We start from the raw sequence: 19,416 nt of genomic DNA, 5'->3' as shown, positions 1-19,416 counted from the left end.
ACACTAAGAAAACCAGACAACACAACTCAGAAATCCACCAGGAATGATCAGATTCACGTTAGAACCACACGGCACTTTGCCTTTGAACTCTTCACAACTCAGGATGTTTCCCTGCCCCCAGTCTGGAAGGGCTTTGTCTTATCAACTCTGCCACTGGGTTGGAATTCTAAATTGGTCCCTGGCATCTGAGCCCATGGGTTCTAATTGGAATCAGAAGGCTGATTAGTTGTACACTCACCCCCTTCCCCTGCTTCCTTCCTCCCTGTGTTAACTATGTAGGCATCTGTCTCCCCTGCCAGATTACGAGCTCCTTTGAGGCCAGAGACCATACCTTTGGCACGTTTGTATTCCCCACAGTGCCTGCCACATCGTAGGCAGGCATCAATAAAGGGTTGTTAAATAAATAAATAAATCACCCGCACTGAATGATTTGTCCTAATTAACTCCCCAGAAGTGGTTCCCTCAGGATGGATTCAATGTGTGGTTTCTCCCATCTTCTAAAAGGCTTAGCCTTTATCTACACCAGGTTACGGTCACTCCAGGTTCTACATCATTGGTCTTCTCCACCAAGTGCCTGCGCGGGTCTCTCCATTCTGAACTATGATAACCAGCTGGACTCTGCAACCCCAGAGCCCTCCTGGACTCCCACCTTGGTGCTGGGGCAGGAGGGCTGGTCTCAGAAGTGATAGTGTGTGGAGACTGAGATATGACAGTGTGACGGTCGTAGGCTGGGAACTCAGGACAACCCGAGAGTATTCTGTGCACAGCAATGTTTCTCATCTGGTGCTGTGGCTCCAACCCAAGGTGGTGCATGAATTGGCTAGCCTTAGCCTTGAGGGCCACTTCACCTTAGTTATGTTGGCATCAGTGGCCTAAAGTGTTTGGTCTGCTTCACCTCCTTCCATCCAAAGCTTGGACCCCTGTCTCAGCACTTACCGTTTCAGTGGGAGGGCAGACTAGTCCAGAGCGTCAGTGTCAGCAAGTGGAACCAGAGAAGGATTGAGAGAGGGTTTACCTTGGTGCTTAGAGCTGAGTTTGCCTAGATCATCCTCCAAGGCTGTCTCCCCAGGGACGTTTTCTTTGCACTCCTCTGACTTAATCTCATGAGAGAAGAGAGAATATCCATAAAATAGTCACACCCGTGTTCACACGACTCCTCTGAAGCCCCGTTCAGTGGGACCGCGGCCCAATGTGCCAGCCCTGAATTTGAGCACTGCAGAAGGCACCCCTCCTCCAGGAGGCAGGGAACCAGGCGAATAGGAAGGTGCAGGTTCTTTGATCTCTCCCTAGAACTGGTGTCTCCCTTCCCACCACCTCCAGGATCTGGACCCAACTCAGTTCTGGGGAAGGGGAATTGAAGGAGCTCTCAGTTAGGGTTCAGTATCTCAAGGACTCAGTCCAATCTTGGAGAGAAGCCCTCTGCTTAATTCTGGTCTCTGGGGCTTAATTTGCATGCCCCTCCTTCCTCACCTTACGTTCCAGCCTTGTACCCCAGTCTTACAAACATGGAGGTCTTACCTGGCTCAGACCATCTTCGTAGGGATGGGACTCTGTCTCTGAGCCCAGGGCCCTCCCTGAGACTTTAATCCTCTTTGCTCCCTGCAACTCTTTGCATTTGCCTGTTCCACTCGCCTTTGAAGCACTTAGTGTTGCCTGCACCCTTTGTAGCTGAACTTGCCTGGTCTACTGTTCACCCGTTGGTTACCTGTTAGCCCTTCTCTGGATCCTGGGATTCCCCTGGCATGGGCTGACCTATTTCGATCAACTTCAGCTGGGCTCAACTTCTAGCCCTGGCCCCATTCCAGCTGACAGGCTGGGTCTTAGGTACCAGTCACTTCTGGTCTCACTCAAACCTCTGCTCCTGAGTTTCCAGTTCTTCTGCTGATCAACTTGCATGAAGACTAGCTAGGTCTGGACAGAGCTGCTTCATTCCTGATCATTGCTGGACTGTTTAATGTCACCCAGATAGCAGCTTAAAATAATGAAAGGCTATGTTTTTTCAGCATTATTGATTTACTATCAGTCATTAGTCCCCAAAGAGAAAATATCTGAGAGTGAATGCAGGCTAAACCATAACAGGAGAGGATAGTAATGGCTCTGTGTTTAATGGAATAAAATATGATTGCACTCTGTTGTGTCAAATTTATGTTTAAATAACCTGAGTTTTTAGAGGACCGGGATGTATCTACTCCTGCTACAGTAGTCTTGGAAACAAAGAAGTTTCTTTGGTGAGGACTGGTTTGATGACTCCAGGTAAGGTTTAAGAAATGATTATTTCATGTACTTGTGCATTCATTCATTTGTTCATTAATTCATGCATGCATACATTTATGCATTTGTTCATTCTACCAAACACCTTTGAGTGCCCAGCATGTCCCAGACCCTGGGCTGGGTGTTGGAGGTTTGGAGGTAGGTAAACAGAGAGGCCAGCTTCAAGGAGCAACTGTTCCAGAAGAAGAGACAGATTATTGCAATGCAGCAAGTATAGTAGGCAGCCTCTCTGGTGGCCCCCAGTGATCCCTGCCTCCTGTGTTTGTTCATGCCCTGGTGTGCTCCCCTCTTGTGTGTGGGCTGGACCTGGTGACTCACTTTTAACAAATACAGGAAAACTGGTAGAATGTCACTTCTATGACCAGGTGACCAGCTTACAGAAAATCTCTGGCTTTTGTCTTGAGCAGCCCTCTCTCCCTCTCTTGCTCTCTTGCTCTGAGGGAAGACTGCTCTATGGATAGGCTCTTGTTGAAGGAACTGGTATCTCTGGTCAATAGCCAGTGAGGAACTCAGGCTTGCCAACAGCCACACAAATGAGCTTAAAAGTGAATCTTCTGAGATCTACCAAAATCCATGAGAATGGACTTGGAGGTGAATTCAACCCCTCTCGACTGTAGCATCCTGAGGCACTCAGCCAGATGCACTGAGCTAAGCCATACCCAGATTCCTGATGCATAGACACTGTTAGATAACAAACGTTTGCTGTTTTAAGCCACTAAGGTTTAGGATAATTTGTTATGCAGCAATAGATAACTAATACAACGTGATGCTCTGCTGGAGAGATAAAGCATGTATTGTAGGAGTACAGAGGTAGGAGTGATTAAATCTGCATGGAGAAGTTGGGCAAGGTTCCCCTGAGGCGGGGATGGTCCTCTAGAAGGTGGTACAGATAATTGGTGGTGATCCATCCTCCCGGACCCCTTTCTTTTATCACCACTGTGCAACCTCCCAGCTCCTCCCCGAGAGCTCTTCTCACCTTGCAAGTTATCTGAGCCGTGTCATTCCATGGATCTGGGCTAACGCGCTACTGGCAATGGACTAAGGGAGATGCTCCTCTCTCCACACCTCTCTTTCCACAAAGGGTTGGCACTGTCTTGTCTATCTCAACTGGATCCCAATTCTAGCTTCTTTTTCCCCAAAAGGGGCCTCAGACATTTCATCTTTCATTTGCAAAGTCTCTGCTCAGCATAGCTCTGCCCATCTCCCTGTGCCCTCCTCAATTAAAAATGACACAAAAGTAAAGAAGACACACAGCCGTTTGAAAAAGCTTCCAGATCCAAACTTTTTAATGAAGACAGAATATAAAGAGCCTGTCTTATCTCTCCGATGCGACTCCCATGTGCTGTAATCAAGCAGAATTAATTAAAAGCAATCAAGTGGTGAGTTGGCATGGGGGCCTGCGGCACCAGCCTTTCATCTTAGCCACATGAGTGCTGTCCCCGAAGGGCCAGGGCTGCGGGCAGCAGAGTGGAGTGGGCCCAGCCCTGTGAGGTAAAACCAGCTCACCCCAGCTTGTGTTGAGGGGCATGACCAGTGCTGATGGAGGGAGCTGGGTCTGACTCAGAGAAGCATTTCTGCATTGTTCTGGTTGAAGGGTCTAGACTAGTTTCTCAACCTCTCAGGCTGCAGACCCTTGGGGTTGGAGGCTTCTTTGTGGTGGGGGGCTGTCCGGTGTATTGTAGGATGTTCAGCAGCATGCCAGGAGCTCCTCCTCAGCTGTGAAAACCAAAAATATCTCCAGATATTGCCAAGGGTCTCCTGGGGTTGGGTGGGGAGAGCAAAATTTCCCCCGGTTGAGAACCACTGGTCCAGACTAGGGTTTCTTTTTATGAAGGTGCTCTGTGCTGGCTGGACAAGGATACATTTCAGTCACTGTGGACCCTGGGCTCTAGGGTAGCTTACTGATGACAAAGACTTTCTAGCTTGCAGTAACTTGAGAAAGTTCATTTTCCAAGTGGAGTCCGAGAGCCAGTTGCATGGAGGCAGGCAACATGAAGCCTCGAGTCTAAAGAGGATGATCCTCCCCAAGACTTGTAGAGGATGCAGGAAGTCCCTCCCCACAGGCAGTATTTATAGCCACTGCCAGGAATTGCACACTCTCCTTAATGTCAGCCCTCTTCTCATACGCAGTGGTGAATTGGGGTGGTGGGGTCGTGGTGGCGGGATATCAGGGGACTCTCATGCCCCACTTGGCGATGTTTGTTCTCACTGGTCCCCTTCTCTCTCTTTGCTCACAAGCATCTCACGGGATCCTGGGATTTTTGGCACCTGTCATAGCTGAAGGATATGAGTTTTGCTAGACTTTCTTGACACCGGGGGTATGACCTGAGCAGTCCCTTTTTGGTCCAGCAACAGTAAATTAAGTGAAGGAAATCATATCCTATAGAAGAACCAAGGGGGAAGTGAAAAGCATGCTAAGGTACCAAGGGAGTGCACGCTTCACCCAGTGGCCCCGTTTATTAGATAAAGAAAGACAGAGAATTGAAACATTGCTTAATGCAGGATGGCAGGGGCTGCAGCACCGCCTGGTCATAGAGAACAAAGGAGGAGGGGTTTCGCCCAAGCTAGTTTGGTGCTGCTTAAGTGGAGTCTATTACAGCTCCCCCTTCTCATCGATTATCTATCTTTTTAAGCCTTCCCAGAAGGCTGGATGCCTACAGGATGGGGGAGGTGTAAGGCCATCCTTCCTGGATAGGGACGGAAGGAATGCGTGACCTTTGAAGGTGGGGGGGAGACTACCACGCACTCATACGTCACGTGCTCTAACAGCCCTGAGAGGGAGCTATCACTGTCCTCTTTTATGACAACAGAAACCAAAGCAACGAGGCAGCGGCTGGGCCGGGATTCAAGCCCTGCTGACTCCCACGTTTGCGGACTTTCCCCTCTACCAGCTCCTTGTTAGGCTTAAGTCTGTGAGGTCTCAGAGCTCTTGGGATGAGGGCTGAGGAAGGGCAGGCAGTATCACAGGACCCCAGTTCCGCAGGAAGAAGGGACAGGCTCAGGCTTCAGGCTCTGGTCTGCTCCTGATCATTTCCAGGATTCCTTTGAGGGCAGGGCTTCCAGCGAAAAACTGGGGTATGTTTTAAAGAACAATTTGGCTGACACTTTTGCCCTTCCTGGCACCTCCCTGGGTCATGCCGCCATACCTCATCTGCTACTTATATTTCCAGACTGGCCCGTGTCTTAGTCCATTTGGGCTGCTGTAATAAGCTACCATAGACTGCGTGGCTTACAAACAACAGAAATTTATTTCTCACGGTTCTGGAGGCTGGCAAGTCCAATACTAAGGTGCCAGCAGATTTGGTGTCTGGTTCATAAATGGTGTTTTTTTTTTTTTGAATGGTGGTCTTTTTGATATGTCCTCACGTGGCAGAAGGGCTGAGAGAGCTCTATTTTTTTCTTTTTTGTGTGGGGGGGGAGGTAATTAGTTTTATTTATTTATTTATTTTTAGAGGAGGTAGTGGGGATTGAACCCAGAACCTCATGCATGCTAGGCATGCACTTTACCGCTTGAGCTACACCCTATGGGGTCTCTTTTATCAGGACACTAGTATCACTTATGAGGGCTCTGTCCTCATGACCTAATCATCTCCCAAAGGCCCCAAATCCAAATGCTACCACATTGAGGATTAGATTTCCACATATGAATTCTGAGGTGATGCAAACATTCAGTCTCTAGCCATCCTTTTGCTCAAGAGTATTCCCATCACTCCCTTTTCTGGTCAGGTCCCCCACCCCCCAAATATGCTCACATTCTAATCCTAGAAACTGTGAGGGTGACCTTCTTTGGAAAAAAATATCTTTGCAAATGTAATTAAAGATCTTGAGATGTGGTCTTCCTGGATTATCTGGGTGGGCCATAATCCAATGACTAGTGTCCTTCTAAGAGACAGAAGAAGAGAAGATGCAGGGAGAGCAGAGGAGAAGGCCATGTGAAGGTGAAGGCAGAAGTTGGAGTGATGCAGCCACAAGCCAAGGACCACTCAAAGCTGGAAAGGGCAAGGACAGATTCTCCCCTCAAGACTTTGGAGGGTCTGTGGCCCCGCCAGCACCTTGATTTTGAACTTCTGGCCTCCATAACTGTGAGAAAATACATTTCTATTGTTTTAAGCCACAGCATTTGTGGTAATTTGTTACAGCATCTCCTGGAAATGAATACAGGGCCCCAAGGATTAAGTGTGAAGGCACTGAAATTTACTAGGGCTCCATCTGCCCCCATTGTCGGGATGCCCAGGGCACGTGTGGCCCCCAGATGCAGTGACAGAGCATAAGGGGTGCTCTGGAGGCATGCAAAAACCCTTTACTGTGGCTGAGCACAGAATATAAGATTCTATGGGTAGGAAGCTGTTTTGCAGTAACCAAGACATGTATGATAGTGCAGGTGGAGAAACTGGGTGCTCTGAGGGATGTAAAGGAGTTAGAAGAGGCAGGACCTGGTGACAACGGGGTGTGATGGGCCGGGGAAGAGGAGGAGTCCCAGGTTTCTGGCTTGTGCCCTGGAGCAAACGCTGCTTCCTTCCACTCAGATGGGGACCATGGGGGAAAATTTGAATCATCTCTTTCACATTCCTGTGTATCTCCATCATGCTCTCCCTTTACCTCTAACCCCAAGGTGACCTCTTTACTGGGTGGACTGTTCCCACTTGGTCAAGGGAGCTCACTCAGGAGAAGAGTTAGCACCCTTGGGAGCCAGCTAAGCTGCTGGGGAAATCAGGCTCACGTTGGTGGACCAGTTGACTGCTGAAGTTCTTCAGGCATTTAAATTTCTATGTGTTGCCGAGATCTCTCTGCTAGTGGCCTATTTCCATGAAAGTCATCACAGAAATTGTATTTTTAATCAGGTCAATTAAATTAAAGCTCCCCCTCAGTATCCTAGAGAGACTGGAGGTCAGTGACTCCAAAAACCAGACCTGGCTAATGACTTTCAGCTCCATGGACCCCTCCACGCAGCAGCGAGGTAATTAACCCATGTTGATGACTTTGGTTCCACTTAAGTTGACAAATGAAAGCAGAAGCAGCTTTTGGGTCCGGGGCAGGAGCAGAATCGAGTCAATACTTTAGTTTGCATTGAGAGTAAAAACAGAATTACAGGGCCAAGTGAATCTGCCCACTGCCACTCACTGCCACAATACTCCCCTGTGTTCTTCTGCCAGAGGCCCTTTATTTCCCCAGGCCACCTTCCAAGTTCAGTTACTTGTCATCTGTTACCTGAGTCACCTTGAAGACTCCTAAGTGGTCCTCTGTCTTTCCTTCCCTTGTGACCTACCCTGTAGATCACCCATGGAAACTTCTGTCTTAGGCACCAGGTAATTATGATTCCATCAAACATTCTATTGCCCTTAGGCCCAAAGTTTTTAGCCTGATATTCAATCTTATGCATTAATCTTTCCCTTGCCTTTTTCCCTCTGCTTCCCCACCCTTGCTAGGACTGACACTCTGCCAGATCTTGTCCAAGGCTTGTTTATTGCCATCTTTGTCTTTGTTGGATGTCTCTGTTTGAGGCGTCTTCCTATTTCCTCTCCACCCAAGCTTTGAGAGACTTTACAGTGTGTTCAATAAGTGGGTAGCCCTCGAATTAGACTCTTTGGGTTCACATCATGCCTCTTTCACTTACAGGAAATAAAACACATAAAGCCCTTTGCACAGAGCCTGGTGTAAAATAAGTGCTCCGTAATGCAGGCTGTGACAGGAACGTCCCCTCTGTGCATCATTTCCTTCACGCGTCACCGTTGCCTTCTTTCAAAAAGTCTTTTCTGAGTAACATCAGTCTGGCCCTCCCTGACCTGCTCATGCACAGGTGTAAAATCTCACCTGGTGAATCTCATCAGAGTCTTTTCACGATGTCTGACCCCACAGGCGGGCCTGGAATGACTAGTGCTTTCTGCCTCATTTTGACCCAGTAGGTGGTATGTTTTGATGAGTTTCTGCTGAATAGGCCTGAATCAAAACTTTCCCTAACATCAGTCATGTACCATCCATCCACCCACCCACTCACCCATCCCACCTATCAATCCAACCATCCATCCATCCACTCAATCATGCAGCAATATTTTGAACACTTACTATGTCCAGGCACTGTGCTTGGTGTTGGGGGTACCATGCTGGACAAGGCAGACTCTGTCCCACTTTCACAAAATCTTTGTCTAGGTGGGAGACACTTATATATAGGCAGCCATGACAGAGTGGCAAGTGTTCTGATAAGGAAAGTACTGGGTACTGAGATAGCCTGAAAGCCCAAAGGAGAAGCTCCTAACTCTTCCTCAGAAGATCAGGGATGACTGCCCAGAGGAAGCAAGGTCTAAGCTGAGACTCTAAGAAGGAGCAAAATTTAACCAGGTGAAAGGAATTACAGGTAAAGAGTGTTTCAGTTGAGGAAACTGTATGTGAAAAGATAGGAGAAAGAGAGAATGGTGTCCTGAAAAGCTGGGGAGAGAGAGAAAGAGAGGAGAAAGGAGAGAGAGTGAGCAAGCAAGTGAGCCTGCATGCTGGAGGTGGCAGTGTGAGATGAGAGGCTGGAGAGGCAGGCAGGGGCCAGGAGATGCAGACGCATATACTGTGTCAAGAAGAGTGGGCTTGCATATCACAGACATGCAATAAATGTTTGTTGAGAAAGTGAGTGGGAGTGTTTCAGTTCGGGAATGGCATGATCAGATTTATAACTTAGGAAAATCACACTGGCTGCAGAATGGAGGGAGGCTGTTTTGTCAATCATGATAGAGAGTTGGCCTCACTTCTTCCCCCGCCGCCCAAGCATCACAGTTCCCACCTGGCTTGACCCCCAGCTGAGGCCCTGCTGCCCTGCCTGGTTCTTGCCAGGCCTCCTCCTGGGGGCTGGATTCTCTGTCTCTTATTCTCTGCTGTTGACTCAGGTCCTGCTCAAAATAGACAGGTGGCCTGGCCCTGGGGTCTTGCCACTCCAGGATTAGTCTCTGTATAGGGGATCCCTGCCCACTTGATTGGATCTCTTGCTACTGAAATTCTTGGCTACTGGTCTGGGCCAGGCTGGAGATGACCCCACATCTTTAGACAACACAGTTTGGACCTTTTACTGTCACTTCATGGGAAGCAGCAACTTCCTTCACTCATCAGTTTGTCTCAAGCATTTACCAATTATACACTATGTCTGCAGGGATGGATCCCAGTGGATACCCAGTGGTAAGCACAGCTGACACGGTTCTAGAGATGAATCTTAAATATAAATTGTTCTGTGATATAAAAAGAGATTAGGGTTCCAACTTCAAGGGTAACAAGGGGGACCTTCCTGGTGTCTTCTTTCTGCTCCTCCAGTCCCTCCCTTTACCTTTCTGACCCTGGCCTCTGCCCCAGCAGGCTGACCTGGATGGACCACATCCATGGGCTCTCTTGTCCTCTGGCTTCTAGCGGGTTCTGCCAAAGGAAATCTCTGGCAGGAGATTAGAGAGGAGGATGAATTGGGGTATTTATTCTCCTAGCTCCTCTGTGCGGGATCGCCCTGGGCTGGCTGTCGGCACTGTCCAGCTCCATCATCCTTCCTTCTGGCCTCAGGTGGTTTCTGCCCTGTCCCTGTGGTCTCCCTTGGTCTTGCTCCATGGCTTTATAAATAGCCTTTTATTAAATCTCCTTGAATTATCCTTATGTGAGTGTACCATTGTTCTCCACCAGGACCCTGACGGATACAGATGGCAACAGAAAGCCTTTCTGAGGAAATGACATTTAAGCTAGACTTGTAGGATGAGAGGGAGCCAGCCATGTGAAGAACGGGGGAGGAGTGAGGCTCCAGGCAGAAGGAAGTCGTTTGTGAAACTCAGAGGTGGAAAAGAACTCATCCTCGTGCTCAAGGAACAGAGGAGAGGCAGGCAGTGTGTCTAGGACACAATGAGCAAGGGGGAGGGTGTGAGACGAGATTTAAGAGCAGGTGAGGGCAGAACATCTGGTACTCTGCAGGGTGCTTAAGGAGACTGAACTTCACTTTGACCACGGCCAGACAGCCCAGGAAGTTCTTAACCTGCCTCCTGACACAACTCTCCCTGTGGTGGCCCTTACCAGAGATAAAGATAGTGATAACAAACATATATTGAGCACTTAGTATGTTCTGGGCATTGTTCTAAGTGCTTGGATGCACTGATTCATTTAATCAACAACGCTGTGGGGAAGGTGTCGTTATCACCCATGTTTCACACACAAACAAACTCAGGTTCAGAGAGACTGAGTAACTTACCCAAATGCCACAGCTAGGAAATGGAAGAGCTGGGATTTGAAATTAGGCATTTGGGAACCGGGGCTTTGCTCTTAATCACTTTGCTATAACTCTATTAAGCACACGATCGCTAAGTCCTCAAACCGCTACTGGGCCCTTATTTCACATGCCTCAGATGTGTAGTGGTTTCCTGTATCTATCAATCATTTCTAGCGGTTTCCTATATCCATCAATTGCTTAATAAATTATGCATATTTATTCTGCCTTCTCAAATGTATCATAGACTCCTTAAAGACCTTGATGGAGTCTTTTAATTCTCCCCCACCCGTAGAACCTCATAGAGTGGTGAGCACAGAAAAGTACGCAATAAGTGCCTTTTGGCTGCTTGATTTAAATTAAACAGTAGTTGTAAAGTAATAGTGCCTGGAAAATAGAAGGTGTTTAACAGATGGAGTCTGTCACTGGCGCTTATAAGAAGGAAGCAAGAAGGGAGGAAGTTAGTTTCCTAGGCAATTGTTAACCCCGGATCAAACATGAGCTCACTGGATCACCACACTAGGTCATCTCCATGGTGCCTGCAGTGCAGGATTTTGTTTTAGTCCTGGACACTAAAGAGCAAATTAGGAGAAAACAGGATTGTTCTCCTAGATGTCAACTTAACACCACCCTCTTCTTTCAATAACCCAAAATGTATCTGCACATTTGAGGAACCTCTTTATGTTCCAGCTGCATCTCCTCTTGGGATGATGAGTTCTATAAGCGTCCTCCCTGCTGCGTGAAGAAGCACTTTCTTTTATTGATCCTGAATTTACCTCCTGCAAATTTCACGTGCCAAGATTCCTCCCCTCCCCATTCCTTTATCTTCTGCTGAAATGAGTACCTGGGGATAGATGAGCAATTTCCTATGTTCTAGCCCAAACTTGCATCAACCCTATTGTTCATCGCAGGAGATTTGGAGATTTTCTCTGTTCTCATTTTCCTCCAGACCTTTCCTTTCATCTCTTTGGCATGGTGGAGATCCTAGGATGGCCTTCCAAAAAGAATTTTCCTAAAAATGAAGGCAATGCAGACAGGAAAGAAGCTGAAATTACAGTGCTTAAGTCTCTCCAGTTGAAGCAGAGAAGCACCTCCCCAGGTGTCTGGCTCCCAGGCACCAAGAACACTGTGATTATTTTCCAAGTGGTTGGCTCGCTGATTTCCACTTGATTTCTTGCCTGTCCTTCGACCAGGTGGTTGCCAGAGATCTTGCTGTTTCCTTGTGTCACAAAAGCTTATCTGCCATCTTGTCTTCAAGCAAGACATTTGGACGGAGGTGACATTTTATTCGACCATGTTGATGTTACCATGTCAAAGTGGCTACATCAAAATGTGAAAAAATATTCTTAGTGACCAGGGAGTGTGAATTTTGGTTATCTTTGAGCCTCTCTGTCCCTGTGTCTCCCTTCTTCTTGGAACTGTGCTCCATTCGTCTTAACTCATCAGAGCTCCACCCTAGAGCTTGATGCCAGTTGTTCATCCCTATGAAATAGCCTAGTGTGGGTACAGGAGGAGTCATGCGGGGAAGTTGCTCCTCCCGGAGGTTGTGGGGAGGGTAGGCAGCGAAGTAGTCTTGTAGAGTGGGGGTGTGTATATGTGTAAGTTTCACACATTACTTGGTTAAAAGGAAAAAGCAGAAAGGCTATTTTTTGTTTGTTTGTTCACACGAGGATGTCATTGGCTTCTAAATGATTGCATCCAAGTGCTCACATTAAAATTTCATTTACTATGAAACCAGTGGTCCTCCACCCTGGCTGCACTTTGGATTCCTGTGGGAGTTTAAAAAACAAACAAACAAACAGAGCAGTGTCTGCCTGCCCCCGTCTCCTGCCCCCTGCCCTCAATCCAGGTAAATCAGAATCTTTGGGGGAGGGGACCAAGCATCATGATGTTTTGAAAGCTCCCCAGCTGATGTTAAAGCACAGCTAAGGTAAAGAGCCACTGTCTTGATCAAATGTGCAGACTCTCAACACCCACAGACAGTCTGTCTTCAGAGTGTCTACAGCTCTAGGGACTGTCAACGAGGCAGGCTGAGGCCATGTCGGAGACTTGTCCAGGAGAATATTGATCTTGGACATTGATCAATGTGTTCCGTATTGTCATGGGTTTTTGTTTTTAATTTCTTTATTGTATTTTTAGTATCCAGCTCCATTTTCTGGAACTGACTGGTATATGGTTCTGCTAGGAATTCATGCCTGGTTTACACCTGAATTACAAGCCTCACTCACATTTATTTATTAATTCACTCACTCATTTATTCACTCATTCAATCACTCATCCACTAATTCACTTCTTCACTCTTCCACACATTCATTCATTCACACATCCATTCCTCTGCCCATCCCATCTTCTATTTATTTATTCATTTATTTGTTCATCGATTTATTCACTGATTCGTTCATTCATCTTATTTATTTAGTTGTTCATTTGTTCATCCATCCATCCATTTATTCTCTCAGTCATTTGCTCATTCATTCATTCTTTGTTAATTTATCCGCTTTTCAGACATTTTCTGATACTTTAGAGACGAAGACTCCTGAGCCTGGTTCTGGGAAAACGCAGATGAGCACACAGGCAATAGGGCTGTAGTTTGAGGCTGGACTTACTTACATGCTGGGGCCAGGGAATCCTGGCCTTTAGCTCTCCTTTGTGGCCAGATGTAGTGACTTTAGTTGGGACACTTTTCACTGTCCTACTGAAGAGTCTTCGCAGTCTAGGGACTGTCCGAGGACTGGACCAGATGTCCTCCTTTGGACACTGGAAATGGCTTGTTAGCATTAACTGGTGGGGAGGGATGAGTAGAAATGAGGGTGACATCTAGAGTTCCTGACTTAGGATAAACAAGCTACTTAAAGCTACACCTTTTTATAATAGAGCTTCCCTTTAAAGAGTATTAAAGAAAACAGGAGAAAACATAATATAAGGGAATAAAATAGACTTAAAGGAAATAAAAAGGAATAAAAGGAAAATAGAGGAAGAGCAAATAAAACTGCTGTAGTAAACACAGTATAGAAGGTAACACAAGTCTCAACCTGCAAGAGACCAATGGGACCTGGCAGGTGAACGAAGCATGACAAACTTGGTGGCAGGTCAGGGACAAGATGGGCTGCCGTCGAGAAGTGCAGAGATGTAGATTGGACTTCCCTTCCATGCTCTGTGGTTAGAGAATCTGGCTGAGAGTTTTGGGGAAAAAGGTCCTACTCAATGCATGCCTTTGAAAAAGACATTTATTCAATCACTTAATAAATAATTATAGAGCGTGTGCTCCATTGCCGCCTTGCAGCTTACCTTATAGTGAAGAAGACAGACACTTGGACAAGTAGTGCCACTCAGGGGTGATGAGTGCTCTGGGGCAAGAGGTGCAGGGAGCTCTGGGAATGTCTAGTGGGAGGAACTAGCCTAAAGAGTCTGGGAAGTTTCCTGGAGAATGTGGTGGTCTAAGTAGTGACTTGAAGATGAACATGTGTGCAACATAGTGGGAAGAGATATGTGAAGGCAGAGGGTAAGAGAGAGCATGAAATGAAAGCTATCCTGTGTGGTTGGTATATAAAGTGCAAGAGGAGAGTCAGGGGAAAAAGAAGCAGAAAAATGAAAGTGTTATTCATTCAACAAACCATCCCTCCTTTATGAACTCAGGATCTGGTAGACTGTTGAGGTCTATTTCATTGTTCATTCTTTCAGGGACTTCTCTTGTTCTTTTAATTGGGAGTGGTTCCTCTGTTTCTTCATTTTACTTGTATTTCTCTGGCTCTGTGAATTTAGGAGTAACAGTTATCTACTGCGGTTTTGAATGGCTTTTTTTTTTTTTTTTAATGGGGGAGCTTCTCTGTGTAGACTGGACTTATTTAATATTTTTGTCATGAGGGCTGTTTTTAGTATGGTTGGTTCCCATGTCTTTCCTCTGTGTGTGCTGGCTGTTTTCCCCTTGATTGGGGATGTGGTTGGCGTTGTGGTGACCAGAGCCTGCCCGGGTTATTGAGCAGAGACTCCTCTTTGCTCGGCAGTTGTCACAGCCCTGTCAACAAACCATCCCTAAACATCTACTCTGCATGGTCCAGAGCTAGGTATTGGGAATGTAAAGACAAATAGGAAAGTGTCTGCCTTCAAAATCATCTGCTGTCTACAGAGCTCAAATGCAGAGAGCAAAGGAAGGGTTAAGAGAATATTGTCATTTTTGGTTTCTGCCAAATCACTGACTTTGATGCATGACTCCTGCTGTGGTTGAGGGAGGCACAACCTGCTTTGTTTCTTGGGGTGCATTATGCATGGGTGGAAATGCCTCAAAATTGGGATTTTCCAGTTAAAATGACAGGGTTTCCTGATGAACCACTAATGGGGCCATCCTGGTGTGGTGACTTTTTTCATAGGCTGGAGCAGCAGAAGGAGGAGGAGGAGGAGAGGCATGCAGAACATGGTTGGCTTGTTGAGGTCTGCTACGTGGGCAGTAGAGCCTGGTAGGGCTGGTCTTACCAGGAGTGGGGCGACAACATGGAGCCAAGGACTTATGGAGTGTTTGAATGTTGAGGTATTTATGAAGCTGAGGTACCACTGGAGAAACCTAGGTGTCCTCTTCCCCAAGGTCTTCCAAGGTGGCATGTTCCTTGCTGAATTCACCCATGTCCAGGCTTCAGTCAAGCCTTAAATATAGAAACACAGTTTAATGCACACCCCTGAATGACTCAAACTCAGAAATACTGACGTATGCCAATGAAATTCATGAGTCTGGTGTATGACATCAGACCTCATTGAAAAATATTACCACTTGGGGAGATGCTTACTCATATGTTCTAACCAGAGCATTCTTTCTTTGTGACCATGCCAAATGAGAAGTTTGATTACAATCAGAAGGTGCATTTGTGTATCAGTCAGTGTTCAATGCTGAAAACAGAAACTCTGGATATTTTAAGAAGAAAGATTTATTTATCACAAAGAATTAGGTAATTCGAAATTTGTTAAAAGGGTTGGAGGAGAGACTCTAAGATGAGCCTCCAGAATGACTCCCAGTAGAAGGAATCCATCAGGAGAGCTGTTGCCTTTGACATAATCTGGACTATGGAAGATCAGGGTTGACCTTGAAATCATTGAGGCAAAGAGAACAGAGTGATGAGACCCAGGACTTGGGAATCTGCTGCTGCTGCCACCACTCCTTCCTGGGCGCTGAAACACTGACCTCCTGGTGTTCCTACCCTCTTGCTTGTCACCAGGCAGACAGTATCTGCTTCACATTCATCTGTGAGTATCTTACCCGATCCGTGAAACCTATTTCTCACACAGAACCAGTCTTAAAGGAAGTATGGGAAATGTAGGTACACATATAAAAAAATCTTTTCAGCTTCTCCAGTGGAGAAATACCCAATAGGAAGAGATAGGAAAGGCTGCTGAGAGCCAGTTGACCACGTTCATCACACCTGACACACGTGGAATTCGAATAACAGGATTTAATAATGTGACTTGAGAGCTGGATAGTGTGAAGCTGAGCTGTATGAAAGAATTAACCTCTGTGTTTACATCAATACATCATTGGAAACTGAAGAATCAAGGGCTTGGAACGTGGTGGTCTGAGCCATCAGGACTCGGATGGACACGCCCATGATTCTTTAAGTACCTCTTCTCGTTCTGTGTGTGTGGCCGACCAGGTCCTGTTTTGATTCACAAATACTTTCTCAGCCACAACACTCTGGTCTCACCTCTTTTACCTGACTTTGCTGATCTCAGAAAATCTTTGTCGACGTATTTGTGTTATTACATTGAGTAAGTGTGACTTGTGAGATGTCACCATAAAGCAAGTTAATTTTTGTCTCCCCGACATCTCAGTTTAGATCAGTTCTGTGTGGCTGGTTCTCCTCACAGCTCAGCTGGGCTCTTGACATCTGTGGTTGTTACGAGGTAAGAAAAATCGTATGTATTTATGTTTCTACGGTCTTTCTGAGTCATTGAGACTATGCAGCCCTGTGATTTCACCTTAAAGATGCTACTTCCTCCCTCCTCTACGAGGCCAGTTTCTGGCTGGAAACTGTTGGGGGAGGGAGAGGTATGGCTCTGTTTCTCCCTTTCTTCGCCCCTAGTACTCCTGCTCTCCTCCCATCTTGCTAGCCATGTTTGTGACACCTGCAGGATGGGATGGGGCAGCGCTAGAAGAGGTGAGGGGGGTGGGGAAGTCTTCACTCGACTGTTTCCATGTTGGTGACGAGACTCAACACTCTTTGGACTTGGCAGATGTTAAAAGCGAACTCTTGCTTTCATGGGCCATGAGAGATGCCCACCTCATCTCTGGGGATCATTGACCTATGGCCCCTGGTCTAGAACCCATGAATCTCTATTTTGGTTATTTGCTTTCTCCTGGGAACCCAACAGTGCCTCTTTGATGGGACCTAAGATGACCTCCATGCTGGCTCACTCTTGCACTTGGCTCACTTACTTTGTTATTTCTTCGCTCTGGTGAACTCTGGAAGTAAGTTACTTCCCAAACGGTAGCCCTCTCCTCTGCTCTGCAGGCTGCTGCAGCCAGCCTCTTGACATTTGGATTTCTTAAGTGAAACTACAGGGGAGCCACTTACGTTCTCCAAGTGGTCTCTCAAAGCCACTCTCCTGTCACTCTGGGGGTAGGAGGTAGCATCCGTGCACTAATCAGATGAGGTTAGGTTATGCTGAGTTGACAGCACCCGACCACAGTGGCTAAACACCACACAGTTTTGTTTTCTGCTCTTAGTCTCCGGTGGATCCGGACAACCCTTAAGGGCAGTTGTCCTCCAAGTGTTGACTCAGCACTCCTGGCTGCTTTGATCTATAACATCTCCATATCCAAAATGCCTCCACAAACAAATTCTGGAGATGGAGGATAGGGATGGTTGCACAACAACGTGAATGTACTCAATGCCACTGACCTGTAAGCTTACAAATGGTTAAAATGGTAAATTTTATATTGTGGACATATTACCACAATGAAAAAAAAGTTGCATGGGGGAGAAAAGTTATTTTTAGTGAACTTAACTTCTACTTCATATAAGAAAATAATTTTTTCCTTAACTAAGTGTGAGATATTCATTCAGTTGTGGTCAGTTTTTCTCTTTTCAGCATTTGGTATACATTGACAGATTGAATAACCTCAACAGAGTTAAACAATAGGGAAAAAAATGCCTCCAAAATTGACACAGTAAGGGAAGAGGGAGCTGGAAGGCTGTGCATTGCCATGAAATTCATTGGTCGAAGCAAATTACATGGTCATCCCTAATTTCAAGGGCTGTGTGTGTAGACAGGGTACAATGTCTCTGGTGCCCAGAATTAGACAAAAACTGAACACCAGTGAATAGTAGTAGTGACTTCCATAGCCTCCCACTCCTCCCCTTGGGAGGGAGTGAGATTCACAACACAGTTTATCTCAAGAGGTTCTTTGCTAAAATATTTCCCTCGAATCCAACTTTTGACCTGTATGCACACTTGAATGTGAAACTGGTTTTGACAACCTCCTTTGTCAATTCTGCATATGGGCTAGCATCTTCTTTGAAATATGAGAGCCATTGTCTCTTGATGCTCTGGCTAACACTTCCATTTAAACATCCTGTTGTATATTTGTTCGTTGTCTGTCTCCCCTACCTGACTGAAGGCCCTTGGGATCAGGGACTGCATTTGTCTTGTTTCTGGGACGACCCATTAGGCTGCATGCCTAGCACAATCCTGGGCAGATTCTCTATAGCTATTGTAGGCAGGAGGGAAGGAAGGGAAGATGAAGGGGAGGGAGCTGGGAAAGGAGGGGAGAGAAAAGCAAACAAGAAAAAGGCAGGATGGACTTGAGTCAGGAAGCAGGGTAAACAAAAGGGGCTCACAGGAGGAGATGCAAATAGAAAATGAAATTCCAGTGTGGAGTCAAAAATTAGGCAGGGACCCAAAATACCAGGGGCAAAAGCAGATCCACTATCCAGAGACGAGTCAACTCAGGAACAGAAGTGGAATTATGATAGAATGGCTGAGATATGGTGACCGAGTGTCGGGGGTAAGGCTCAGTGTTTCTTGGACAAGGGGTTTCATGGGAAGGAGTAAGAAAAGGAAAACAGCATTTATCAAATGCCGACTCAACACTAGGCATTGTGCCAGGTACTTCCTGTAGGTTATGTCATTGAACTCTCATAGTAACCCTGTTTATAAACCTGGAAAACTGAGCTCAGAGAGGTGAAGTAGCTTGCCCAAGGTCACACAGCTAATCAGTGCAGCTGGAACTCAGATCTGGGTGTCTTTAGCATCGGAACTGTCTTTGTTCCAGAGAGATCTTTTCTGAGCCCATCTCTGAGGACAAATGACTCCCTAACCCCTTTATCTCTCTCTCTCTTTTTTTTTTTTGGAACTCACTTCCAGATAGCCACTCCGCTAAGTGGATAGTGTAAGCTGTTCCCTTCTCCATTTCCAAACTTCTGAGATGTCAATGGCTGTTATGAGAGGTATAAAACAACTTTAGGATAAACTTGCCTGCCTCCACTCCATTTACGTCTGGTTTCAAGATTCCTCCTCTAACCCAGCCGCTGACCTGCTTCCCATGCAGAGCCTCTGGGCTTTCTAAGTAGATAGCTTACAGGGTTTTCTGCTGCACAATTCCATTTTAAAGAAAGATACACTTGTCTGCATTTGTGTGTGGGTGTGTGTGTAGCACTGCTTGTGGTGTGCTGTCTGGGGGACCTCTCTGAGATGTGCAGGTGTGACGTTGGTGATTGTATGCTGAGTGTGAGGTATGTGTGTACAAAGCTGTTCACAGCTAGCGTTCCCCACTGTGGCTTTGGTCTAACAGTGGCCTCGAGGGCTAGTCAATGCTGCAAGTGAACAGCTGTCAGGGAGCCTTCTCGGGTGTGAAAGCACTGTCATCGATTTTATGACTGTGGTTCTGGCGAGTGCCCAGGGAAAATGAAAGGGTGCCCAGTTCACATGCGGAGGTGGTGGTGTTTCGC

Source organism: Camelus ferus, chromosome 13 (genome assembly GCF_009834535.1).
Source record: "Camelus ferus isolate YT-003-E chromosome 13, BCGSAC_Cfer_1.0, whole genome shotgun sequence".
Lineage (NCBI taxonomy): Eukaryota > Metazoa > Chordata > Mammalia > Artiodactyla > Camelidae > Camelus > Camelus ferus.
This window is presented reverse-complemented; position numbering follows the sequence as displayed.